A 13,708-nucleotide genomic window follows, 5' to 3' on the forward strand; every position below is an offset into this window, starting at 1 on the left:
AATGAAGTATTGTGGAGGAACCTTCTCTGGCAAGAAGTCCATCATCTGCGCCGAGGAGTTTCCTGCAGTAGGACACATTTGTTCGTATAAGGGACGCAAGCCTAACCCTGATCGACTCAAGGTGATCACTCAATGGGGCGACTGTAAAGATATCTCAGACGTACGATCGTTCTTAGGTATCACGGGCACCCTGAGGATGTTCATAAGGGACTACGCGAAATTAGCAGACCCTATCCAGAAGTTGACTAGGAAAGGCGAGCCGTTTGTCTGGGGACCCAGAGCAAGTCGCATCAATGGAGAACTTGAAAAAGGCTCTAGCCGAAGCGCCAGTCCCTCAAGACTATCGACTACGACAGTGATCCTTGCGTAAAGTTAAGCGTGGATACTTCATATAAAGCTATTGGGTACTACATCTCTGTCCTGGACAAAGAAGACTCGAATAAATGGCACTATGTGAAGTTTGGCTCGTTGTTCGATGAACGAACGCGAGTCTCGGTACTCTCAACCTAAAAGAGAACTCTTCGGGCTAATGCGAGCCTTGGAGGAAAACCGTAACTACTTGATCGGGTGTCGGAAACTCGTCGTCGAGACCGACGCGAAGTACATTAAGGGAATGCTGAACAACCCCGGCAATGGGCCTAATGCAACCATTAACCGGTGGATTGAAGCTATCCTAATGTACCACTTCACCCTACAACATGTGCCCGGTAAAAACTTCGCAATCGCAGATGGCTTGTCGCGTCGACCAGCGTTTCCTGGAGACGAACCGACGACGCCGTATGATCATACAGAAGAAGAAGCTGATGGGTTGCAAGGATATGAGAAGCCTAACCCGGAAGATCCTGACCCACTCGAGTTCGAAGATTTCAAGCATGACATCGATACTCGAGGAGGATACTTCACGGAATCGGCACAAGTCATGAAAGACTTTCACGACGAGCTTCACTTGGGGGCGAAGTGTGACTTAGACGTGGTAGATGCGCGGTCTCAGTACGTTAACCTCGAAATACTGCCCGCCACCCCAAAGCTAGGGCAGGAGGAAGACTCACTTGAGTACCAAGGGTCTCGGCGTTCGAAGTTCGCACAAGCTTACGACAAGCTGACTTGTGGGGGGTAAAGGAATGGCTGGCGAGACCTTTTAGTAAACCTCTGGGAGAAAAAGGGATACACGAAATATCTTGCTATGGTTAGGACGGCTAGTCACTTCTTCCTAAGGAAGGGACAACTGTTTAAAAGGAATGACCGAGCGACAACACCCTCTTGGTCATCGAACCTAGTCGCAGGATGTACATTATGAAGGCAACTCATGACGCCTTGGGACATCGAGGCGTATATGCAACCAAGGAACTGATAGCTAGACGCTTCTGGTGGCCAGAGTTGGAAGGAGACGTCGCCTGGTATGTAAAGACTTGTCATGTCTGCCAGGTACGACAAAAGATGTTGGTAAAGATACCGCCTACGGTGACCGAAACACCAGGTGTCTTTCAAATCCTGCACGCAGACGTCATGCATGTGTCCCCCGCTAGCAATGGTTGTGGATTCATAGTGCACGGTCGATGCGAGCTCACACAATGGATGGAAGCGCGAGCACTAAAGAAGCAGAACGCCGAAACCATTGGCAGGTGGCTTTACGAGGAGATCATTACTCGTTGGGGATGCCTGCGCCGTATTGTCACTGACAATGGGCGGACCATTTAAGAAGGCGACTAAGTGGCTTGAGAAGAAATATGGGATAACTGGAATACAAATCTCAGGATATAACTCTCAGGCTAACGGTTCCATCGAAAGGCCCCATTGGGACGTGATGAACATGCTTGCAAAAGCAACAAGTGGAGACATGCGAAAGTGGTACTGGTATCTACCTTCGATTACATGGGCAGACAGAATCACAGTTCGTAAAAGATTCGGATGCTCGCCTTTCTTCATGTTGACTGGCGCCGAACCTGTTATTCCATTGGACCTACAAGAAGCGACGTGGTTAACAGACCCTCCTAATGGGTTTACCACTACGGCTGAGTTGATTGGCGCCCGTGCCAAGGCTCTAGCCAAGCATCGAGATTTCGTGGAAGACGTGAGGCGCAAAGTTCACAAGGACAAGATAGCTAGGGTTGCGCAATACGAGAAAAATCACAAGGCTACCATAAAAGACTTTGACTTTAAGCCGGGTGACCTCGTCTTGATGCGAAACACAGCGATCGAGAGTAGCCTTGACAAGAAAATGAAGCCAAGGTACCTGGGTCCCCTAGTCGTCATTGCCCGAAACAAGGGAGGAGCATACATCGTCGCTGAGATGGACGGGTCAGTGCACCAGTCCAGCGTGGCCGCATTCAGGGCTAGTCCCTTACCACGCTAGGAAACAAATTAAACTGCCGTCTAACGTCCATAAAGTCATTGACTTGGGCGCCTCAGGACTTAAAGAGATGATAGAGGAAACCGGTCCCGGAGACGAACTCGAAGACTATATGTTCAAGGGCATGCCAAAAGGCTCAGAGCGAGTCGAGGGCGAACTCCTGGATCTCGAAGAGGATGCTCAATCCGAAGCCGAACTTGAAAAAGAAGACTAGACTCAACCGAGGACGGTTGAAATTTTTAAGTTGGGGGGAGAGAGTATACCATACATAGCGAAGACTTGTATACTCTATATGTACAAGTCGAAGCTGACCTGAATTTTTCGCGATTTCGCCTTAAGTCTCAATAAGATGAAAGGTTGAAGGAGCGATATATTCACAAAGAGGGAAAAAGCCGGAGCAGAAAAACCTCTAAGGTACTACAAACGCTCTAGCGAAAAGATTAAGGCGAGGCGTCTAAGACGTCGCAGGAGTCGTAGTCGCAGGAGCTACACTCGCAGGAGATGAGGCCGAAGGCTGAGTCGATAAGACTTCCTGCATCCGATCCCACTCCTTGCGAAGGAGATCGATGTAAGTCAGCAAGGTCCCCACTTCGTGCGCACGAATCAACATCTCGCGACGAAGAGAGTCCGAGATAGCTCGAGCCGCCTCGGGACCAACTCGAAGGACATCGTACTCGGAAAGCACGGTCTTCGCACGATCCAAGATCTGGCCGAACCACTCGCTCTGTAGGGCAATCAAATCGCCTACAGAAAAAGTGGTAAGTCTAGGTCGACAAGAAAGAGAAGGCAATTCGACTAGGCACTTACCAGACTGGACAATCGCATGATCCGGAAAGAAAGGGAGCTTTTGAATCGAATTGGCTTGAACCTCGGCCAGCTGTTTCTGCTCGGTCTTGGTCCGCTTGAAGGAGAGCGCAGAAATCTGATGATAAGCGCGCGAGCATAAGTCTAGACGCGGTACCATGAAGTATGGGAGACGTACCACGGAGGCTCTCTTGCTCGGCTGGATGTAAGAAGTCAACAGACGACCACCATTCAGGAATAGCGAGGGAACCAACCTCAGCGGCAGACTTAGGAGCCTCAGGTTCCTTGTCTGTGACGTCAGCCATCTACGACGTACGGCTAAGTCAGGCACAAGTGTGAAGTCGAAGAAGACGTACCTCGTGATCTTTGTCAACCGTCTTGGTGGCCGAAGCCTTGGGGGTGTCTTCGACATCGTCTCCATCAGTGTCAGAAATGTCGACGACCATGGCTAGACATGTGCCGAAAAGAAAGAGTTAATAGGCAAGCAACACAGATCAGGAAGGATCAGGAAACGCACCGGCCGACTTGCGCTTCTTACCCTTACGGGAAGAGGAAGCAGGAGGTGTCGTGGTAGAGTTAGCTCGCGACACAATGTCGCTGAAGTCGCTCAGGTACGACGACAGCTGAGGCGGATCAGGTTGCTTGGCCGTACGAGCCCAATCCTTGTGAGCCATGAGCACAGCTCGGATGTTGGAAGCCCAACTGATGAACTCGGAGTCTTTCTCCAAAGCAGTCGAAGGCTTCCGATACGGCGCCTACAAGGATGAAAGCCAGAAGACTTCGGTCAGAAGTCGAACGAAGAAGAAGGGCAGAAACTCACGATAGTCGCTAAGACTTGCTGGAAACTCTGCTCGACCAAGTTGAGCATCGCCTCAGGGAAGTTGCGCTGGGGAAAACTCTCGGTCATGGCTCTGCGAGAGATCGCCAGAGACTTGACTTGGTTTTCAAGCGAGTCGCGGACAGCAGTCCGCTCGCGCTGCCAGAAAGCAATAGAAGCGATATTCGACATAGGGAAGACTAGCAAGAAGGGCGGAAACGAAAGTCGTGAGGGATGGAGTCTGACAGATTCCGCCTCCACGACGCCTTTTAAGTCTTCAAGACTTGGGAAAATTTCCTATGACGCATACTGGAATGCGGCCTAGACACAGTCGGCGGAGGCTCACCGTTACTGCGAACTCTGGTAGCAACCGGGGCGGAATAAGTCTAAGTGGCGCCATGTCACATGCTGAGGAAAAGCCGTCGATCGATTGACTCGACTAACTCAATTGTTAGGAAAGCGTCTTGTCGATCGCTGGGTTTAGTCTCCACAGTTCTGTACTAGGAACTTGAGCCGGAGGCGTCTGGGGGCTTAGACAAAATAGGCTCTCCGGATATTCTGGGAACCGAAGTTCCTTCCCATTTCTGGACAAAGACTTATAAGGGCATCAGACACCCGGACGCGACTAGTCGTTAAGACTAGACGTCTTCTCAAAAACCACTCTTAGGTTTATCACGCACATAATAGACCAAGAACAAAAGAGAATTCGATTGGACTCTTACTACTACGAAAGGTATCTAACTACCTATAGTAAAAGTCTAATCACCCGAGCAAGAAAAGATGATGTAAAACAAAATTTGGGCCGTAGCCCGCGAGAGATGTACAAAAGATAAAGGCCCGAAGGCCGCCGACAGTCGAGAACACGAAAAAGAAAGGCGCCACCTAAGCCGAGACGTTACCTGTAGCCGCCTCCAACTCACCCTCAGTGTCTTGACGATCTTGAGGAGGGGAATCCAAGGTGGAGTCGAAGCGGGAACGTCGGCCGGAGCAGCAGGCTCGCTAGAAGACGCCTCGTTAGCCGACAGAGTCTCGTGCATCTGCGGAAGGAATTCCAACAGACTATCCACGGAGACTCGGAGGGCAGCGGCATCCGAAGGAGTAATGCGCTCGGCGATGGCCAACCGACGGATCCTCTCGAACGCCTGGAGGTTCTCCTCCGTACCAAAGACGTGCTTGAGGAGAAACGGGCGACCCCTAGCGACTTCGGCGCGCGAAAGGCGATCGACGAGGCAGACGACGTGTCGACGAAGACTCAGAGCGGTGGACGCCGCGAGTCGTTCTTGAGCCTGCCAGGTGTGGAAGGCGTCGATGATGTCGTTGACCTTAGAATCGAGAGCTGTAAAAGAAAAAGCGAAAGTTAGAAGAAATCGACAAATAAGTAAGGGAAACTAAGGCTTACCGTAGGGAGCGGCCAACGCACCGATCCAGAGGTGGTTGTCGCGCTTGGCCTGACCGCTAGGCGTGTCGACGAGCTTGCAGGAACAACTCCTAAGGCCCGAGGCGCACCTCGAACACTTGGTGTCGCAGCCTTTTCCGACGCAGTTAGCCGAGGGGCCCTGAATAAGCGCGCAAACTGAACAGCGCGGTCGAAACTGGAAGAGAATAAAGTTCAGAACGAGAAGCGAAGAAGTAAAAAGTCGGAGACGTACCGCAGGGCCCAGATGCTCCTCATGGAGGCACAGGTCGGCCACAGCCTGGAACCGATTGCCGTGCAGGACCGAGGCGTCCTCTTCTACAGAACCGGCAGCCCAAGACGCGGAAGGAAGAGCCTTAGGGGGCGCCTTCACGCCCTTCTCGATCTTGACGGGAGGCGCAGAGATCTCTTCAACCTCGGAGCTCGAGGAGGACCGACGACGGCGCTTCTTGGACGACGCCTTGGAGCTGCTAGCCCTGCCCCTTCTCAGAGACCAGCTCGTCGTCCTCGTCATCACCCTCTCCCTCCTCTTCGACAACCTCGACTTCCTCAGAAGACTCCTCCTCGGAAGACGCTTCTTCCTCCTCGTCGTCAGACTCGACGACACGAGAAGTCTTGAAGGGTCGAGACCAGCGGGGCCTTGCCCTTCGACGAAGAGGCCATGGGAGCAGGCCCAGCCGACGACTTGGGCGTGGGTTTGGCCAGAGGCGAAGGATAAGAAGGAGGAGGCGGCGGACGAGTGGCGCGGCCGGGACGAGGACGAGAAAGGGTGACAGAGTCGGGTGACGCGAGACGTTGACGTTTTGGCGGCGGCGACGCTGGCAGAGCACGACGTTTCTTTTGAGCTGCCCGCTCATCTAGAAGAAGGAGATGAGCTTAAGGATAAAAGAAAAGAAACTGGTACTCACCTGCCTTACGCTCGAGGTCTTCCACCCAATCGCGGAACCCATCAGTGTCAAGGACAGTTTCCCATACGGCCTTCGCCTTCTTCAACGCAGGGGGGTGTGGAGCCTTATAGTTCGGCGGGATCCACCCCGACTGGACAAGCTCAGGGAACTCGGCGTCGGTGGCCAAGGCCGCGAAAGTACGGCTGGCCGAGTAGGCAAGGTCGTGCGCAAGGGAAGAATTGTCAGGGTCGACCAGCGCGTTCTGGAAGACGAGGACTGGGGATCAGAAAACGATCCGACAAAACAAACGACCCACCGAACGTACCCAGTCGGCATGAACTGACCTAGACAGCGCCGTTAGCGATTCGTCGTCCGGACGGCGTCGAAGCTTGATAGCACGGTCCCAGCCAGAGAGTCAGTTGACCGATTGGGACCGGAAGGCTTAAGGCTTCGGAGCAAAGGGTCGGAACGTGGCTTCTTGGACCTTTTGGAGGGTTGGTTGTTACAGAGCCATGGTGAGGAAAGGAAGGAAAGGAACCTGAGGACTCGACCTCTGTGACCTCAGGTTTAAATCAAAAATTGGTGTTCCAAAGAAGCATCTAAATGAATGTTTCTGCGGAAAACCAAGCCTGGTAACAAGGCAGAACCAAGAGATGGGCGATATGAGGCCTGGAAACCGCTATGACACGAAAACGTAATAGTGGCGGCCAAGGTCTCATGTTTCAGCCTAAGAAAGGAAAGTTGAAGACAAACCGGCGACTTATCCAGCCTCGAGGCTAGAGGAGCGTCCGGTTGAACAAGGAGTGCGATAAAAAGCCCGTGACAGGACTACCGCAAAGTCTAGGGAGGACTATAGGTCTCTCGACCGTAGTTTACTTAGACTCGAAAGCAGGACACCAACCAGACTCGGTGATTAAACGGTCCGTTTAGACCAAGTGTCGAGACTCGCATTCTCGAAGAGTTGGGCATGTCAGGGACAACCAGAATCTGGGACGGCTGCGCCGACTAACTGACGTGGAAGTCAGAATATTAAGTTGGGGGGAGATGATACGCCGATTTTGCGGCTAGACTTCAAACTGAGCTCAAACGGCTCTATTAGACTCGTCACAAGTGTCTACGTCTAGCCTACAACTAAGGAGTCTTCATTGATGAACCCCAGACCAAAAGCGCAGCGAACCCTTTGTGAGTAGCCTAAGGCGCAGGCCCTTACCAAAAACGCTAGTAGAGACTCTAGTCGAAGGTACCGCAGGAAGCCTAGCCCTAAGTCTAAGACTCGTGCGCGACGTCTAAGTCTTATGGTTTGTTACCTTTCGGGTCTGAACCTAGATCTTGAACCAGGGCGAACTCTACCCACCTGCGACTTGAATATGAGGACTTAGCTGTACCAGCAGAGCTCATAGGGCAAAAGCCTAACCAACTATAACCCTAGACGTGACGACTCGACGAACCTAGTCGAGGCATCGAGTCTAACGGATCACCAAGTCTAAGAGTCTAGACTGGTTCCTCCGATTCGGACGACCTAGCGGAAGCAAATGTCATTGGAGTTGATGGACCAACCGGAAGGACCCCCGACGCCGACACACGGCATTGGAGCGGGACGACCAAAGAGAGAGAGAGCCAAGTCTAAGGTGGAGCGCACCACGTCTACGATGAGACCTCGGCCGATCAGTAACGGACCTCGGGACTGTCTAGACGCGGACGGCTCTCCGCCGAAGGAGTCATAACTAAGCTCCTGTGGAGCAATGTCGATCAAAGTCTGACCCACCAGGTGGCGAAGTGGAGTTCCCCCTTATGGAACCGGAACTGGGTCATGGCCGCGTCGATCACGGCAAGGCGCCCGGCCGCCACAAGCCGTCCTCGGCTGCCCTAAATAAGGCAGAGCCTAAGCAAAAGTAACCGCGCGTCTACGAGCGCCTAATACTCGAACCGTTCTATTTTCTATCCTATCTATCGAAGCTCGTGTGTTCTTCTGGTTCTATTTCTGTCTCTCTTAGTCTGCCCTGTCTTACCTAGTCTTCCTGGTTTTTCCGTCTATTGTTTGTCTACAGCCTTAGTACACCAAACACTCTCCTCATGTATAAAAGCTAGCTAGTTCTCGCTCGAATTCTACAGATTATCGCTGGCAGCTTTTCTCCCAGGATAAGACTCCGTGAAGTCCGGCGCGACTCAGCACGTTAAAGGTTTGTCGACTCGGCGTAGATCGACTTTTGGGTTATTCTTTGGCCACTTCGACTCGGTGTAGATCGATTTGGTAACAGTCGTCCCGGGCGTGTTCGACTTTGGTTTTCTGTGAGCACCGGCGTGTGTCTCCTTGACCTCTTTTGTGTATTTTCTCGACTACTCAGTAGCGAGGAGGTGGTGGTACCCTAGTCTAGCTAGTGGTCTGCCTCTGCACGACTTATCACTTCGCGCCTTGAGCCTACAAGCTCTTGTTTATACCTTTTACCTTCTCACCTACTGTCCGCCCCACTCCCGTGCACCCCCCTTCGAAACCTTTGCATTGTTAAGGGTTTGTTTTAGTTCTAGTGCCTTCCTACATACCGTCGTTCCTTTGGGTGAAGTCTAACTTCATTTGGCCTTAGACGTAGTCTTTGGTTGGGTGTAGAGGATTAGCCTTTTTCATTTCGTTTTTACTTCTTTACCTTCACCTGCCAGGTTCGGTTGGTGTGTGTGTGGTTTTAGAGCCTCCCACCCCTGACCGCGCATCAACGCGATCCTAGGCACCCCATTCATGCACAAACATGGGGTGGTCCTCGATTTCACAGAATTCCCAAATTTTGATCAATGGGAAGGCGTACCCGACGCTCACTGAACCCGAGGAGCGTGAGCTATTCGCTCGTCGATCAGCCATGCGAAAGATGCATGGCAATTCGACGGAATGACTGGAGGACGAGCCTCCAACCCCCACCAGAGTTACGATTGAGGAGTTGGAGGATTCAGAGGGCCGTCAGATCAACGAAGGGCTTATGCCCGATGGTCCCCTACTCATGAGCTTGACTGAAGAGGAGAATTGGGGTGCGCCACACAGTAGAGGCAAACCACCGATTGAGAGACCCAGAAAAGAACAAAAACATACCTCGAGTTGTGAACCATTCGATTCGAATGCGAGAAATCGCGCCAAACCTGCCCCCAGTATCCCTATTGTAGTCGAAGACTCTGCCGACATTGAGAGTATTCGAATGAAGGGCATTGAACCTGTGGAGTTCGTCCACGAGTTCACCCGCACCTGGTTTCCGGATAAGCGGATCCGAGATGAACTGAAACGGAAACACGTACCAGTGCAAGAAATCAATAAAGCGACACGAGTGTTTCGCAAAGTCGCTGAAAAACATATTGAGGACGTAACGAGGATGGGGAAACTCACAGAGGAGGACATCCCAAGGCTACGCGAGAACTGGATCGAGAACTGCAAGGCTATGATGGAGGGTCCGCCTCCCAAGTTACCTCCCCTTCGTGACGTCAACCATCGCATTCCCCTTAAAGACGAAAGGATGCAATACAATTACCACATGGATTCACCGATGCGAACAGGCTAAGAACCCCTGGCCGTTCAGTCGGGAATGGTCGGAGTTCGTCGTGGCTTTCCGCAAGCGCTTCCAGCCTGCTGACCAGGAGAAGGCCGCCGAAGCGGAACTCGAAGCCCTCAAGCAAGGCTCCCAGTCTGCCTCCCAGTTCGCTGCCAAGTTCCAGGAGGTGTTCCCCCGCACCGGTTTATCAGAAAAGGATGGCATCGCTCGTTTCCGACGCAAGCTCAACGAGCGCGACCGCACCTTGCTGGACTTCCGAATCGTTGCCAAGGACCAGAAACCCACCACCCTCCAGGAATACTGCGACATCGTCAACGAGAACGACTTCACCTTCCACGGCACCCATACCTCCTTCCTGACTCCGTCGACCTCCACCCGCTCTGCCCCCGCTCGTGACCCATACGCTATGGATATTGACGCCACCCGTACTGGACCAAACGGCCGCTCCCGCGAGGAATACCTCCAGGCCATGAGGGGACGCTGCTTCGGCTGTGGGTCTACCGCTCATGTCAAGAAGGACGGCAATCACGGTTCTTTGCGATGCAACTACTGCCACCGTATGGGACATTCCGAGAAGGTCTGCCAGGACAGGTACATGGGATACCCTCCGGGTAGAGGTCCAACAGTCCAACGTCGCCGCATTGCCGCCGCCTCTGAAGCCCCATTCTCGCTCTTCGAGGATTCTCCCACGTCCACCGTCACTGTCGCCGCCACTTCCCCTGCCCCGCCCCCTGCTGTTGCCACATCCAACGTCTCTCTCGCCAAATCTCTTGGTTGCCCAGAAGAATCAACAGGACATCCTCGAACGCCTAGAGAACATCCAACAGAAGGGTTTTTAAAGCGGGTGCTTGTTCGTGCTGCAAAGCATGCACCCCTTTTACCGTCGTACACCGTTTCCGAATATGATTCCATTTACTCTTGTACCATTAGCTCTGTGCGCGAAATACATCCCGGTTCTTCACATTTTCGCATCCGCATCAGACTCAGAGGCAGAAACCGTACGGCAGACCCGGCAGCAATGATTGACTGTGGCGCTACTGGCAAATTCCTGGACCACCCCTTTGTGGAGAAACACCGGATCACCACTTATCCCCTTCGACACCCAATCCGACTTCTCAATATTGATGGGACCCCAAATCAGGCAGGATGCATCACCCACTTCGCTCGCTTAGAGCTTACGGTTGACGGCTACTCCGAGTGGACGGACTTCCTCATCACCGATCTCGGAGGGGAGGACGTCATCTTGGGCCTTCCCTGGCTCCGCAAGATCAACCCTCAGATCGATTGGCGCAAGGGTACCTTGGAAATTCCCCCACCTCGTATCTCCAGTGTTACCATCGAAGAAATCCCCGACGAGGACGCACAACCCCCCCGAAAGGAACCACCCTCCGGCAATGCTATTATCGAACAGATCTATGACGACCCTGATCTACCCGTTCCTACCACTCCCAACGACTCCCCGGCACCCGACCCTGACTTTGAACCAAGCGCGCCCCCTCTCTGCCGCATCCGCGCTAACCGAATGACCCGGCGGAAATGGGTTCGTAAGGGGTTGATTGAAGACACAGGCGATGAACTTTGGTGCGCCGCTGGTTTCACCTATTCCCAACAGATCGCCGAGAAGTCCCAGAAGGCCAAGCCCCAGAAGTCGTTCGAAGAGATGGTTCCTCCCCAGTACCGACAGCACGCCTCCGTCTTCTCCGAATCCGAGTCCCATCGCCTCCCCGAACACAAGCCTTGGGATCATGCCATCGACCTCGTTGCAGGAGCACCGGCCACCATGCGTACCAAGGTCTACCCTATGTCGCAGAACGAGCAGGAAGAGCTAAACCAATTCCTCGAGGAGAATCTCAATAAAGGCTACATACGACCGTCTAAATCGCCCCTCGCCTCCCCGGTCTTCTTCGTTAAGAAGAAAGATGGCAAACTCCGCTTCGTCCAGGATTATCGAAAGCTCAACGAGATCACGGTGAAGAACCGATATCCACTTCCCCTCGTCTCTGACATCGTCAACCGACTCCGTGGTGCCAAGTATTTCACCAAGTTCGACGTTCGATGGGGCTACAACAACATCCGCATCAAAGAAGGAGATGAATGGAAGGCCGCGTTCGCCCACCAACCAAGGACTCTTTGAACCCCTGGTCATGTTTTTCGGCCTCACCAATTCCCCAGCAACGTTCCAGGCCCTCATGAACTCGATATTCTCGGATCTCATCGCTTCAGGAAAGGTCGCTGTTTATTTGGACGACATTCTCATCTTCACGGCCACCCTCGACGAACACCGCCAAGTCGTGCACGAGGTCCTCCATCGGCTCAAGAAACACGACCTTTACCTTCGTCCGGAGAAATGCGAGTTTGAGCGGGAGGAGATCGAGTACCTCGGTCTGGTCATCAGGGAGGGAGAAGTCCGTATGGACCCTGCCAAGGTAGAAGCTGTTCGCAACTGGCCTGTTCCCCGCAACCTTCGCGCCGTCCGTGGATTTTTGGGTTTCGCCAACTTCTATCGCCGTTTTATCAAAGACTTTGCTACCATCGCCCGGCCTCTCAACGACCTCACCAAGAAGGACATCCCCTGGCAGTGGAACGAACCGCAACAACAAGCCTTCGACACCCTCCGTAACGCGTTCACCTCCGCCCCAATCCTGACTCTGTGGGACCCCGACCGACCGACTCGCGTTGAAGTAGACGCCTCTGGCTTTGCTACTGGAGGAGCCCTCCTTCAGAAGCTCGACGATGGACTCTGGCATCCTGTTGCCTTCCGCTCCGCCTCCCATGCACCAGCCGAAACGCACTACGAAATCTACGACCGAGAAATGCTGGCTATCATCGAAGCACTCAAGGACTGGCGACATTTCCTGGAAGGACTCCCCAAACCGTTCGAGATCGTCACCGATCATTCCAACCTGGAATACTGGCGCACGGCACAAGACCTCAGTCGACGACAGGCCCGGTGGTCCCTCTATCTTTCCCGTTTCAACTTTACGCTCACCCATCGTCCCGGAAAGGCCAACACCCAAGCCGACCCCCTGTCCCGCCTCGACATTCATCAGGTCGCAGACGCAGAGGATAACAGGCAACAAGTCGTTCTCAAACCAGAGTTGTTTGCCAAGCTCGCAGCCGCCCACACCGCCCTTGCCAACCCCCTCGAAGACCGACTGCGTCGAGCCAGCGTCCGTGAATCTCAGGTCTTAGACGGACTCGCCCAGCTCCGTAAGTCAGGACCTCGCCGTCTCACATCTGGACTTCCCGAATGGGAAGAGGACAACGGCCTTGTGTACTACAAAGGCCGTGTGTACGTACCCCCGGACGACGAACTTAGGCGCGATGTCCTCAAGCAGTGTCATGACGACCCCACGTCCGGACACCCCGGAGTGCACGGAACCCTTGAGCGAGTTGAACGACAGTACTGGTGGCCCACGATGCGGGCCTTCGTCAAGAAGTACGTCGACGGTTGCGATATCTGCGCCCGGAGAAAGCATACCCAGCACCCGCGGGCCGCCACCCAGCCTCTGGACGTTCCCGAAGGGCCTTGGGAGACAGTAGGAGTCGATCTCATCACCCAGTTACCGGAAGCCCATGGACACGACGCGATTATCGTCTTCACCGATCACTACAGCAAGGTTCTTCACGCTCTCCCCTGTACATCCGACATCACCACCGAAGGCGTTGCAGATATCTACTACCGTGAAGTATTCCGTCTCCACGGTCTTCCACTCCGGTTCATCAGTGATCGAGGCCCTCAGTTCGCTTCTAAGGTCATGCGCACCCTCCTCAAACGCCTTGGAATCGAGTCTAACCTCACCACCGCCTATCATCCTCAAGCCAATGGACAAACCGAACGGGCCAACCAGGAAATCGAGAAGTATCTTCGCCTTTACGTCTCTCGCCGACAGGATGACTGGGACAAGC

The sequence above is a fragment of the Coprinopsis cinerea genome (genome assembly GCF_000182895.1).
Source record: "Coprinopsis cinerea okayama7#130 chromosome 7 map unlocalized cont3.7, whole genome shotgun sequence".
Taxonomy (NCBI): domain Eukaryota; kingdom Fungi; phylum Basidiomycota; class Agaricomycetes; order Agaricales; family Psathyrellaceae; genus Coprinopsis; species Coprinopsis cinerea.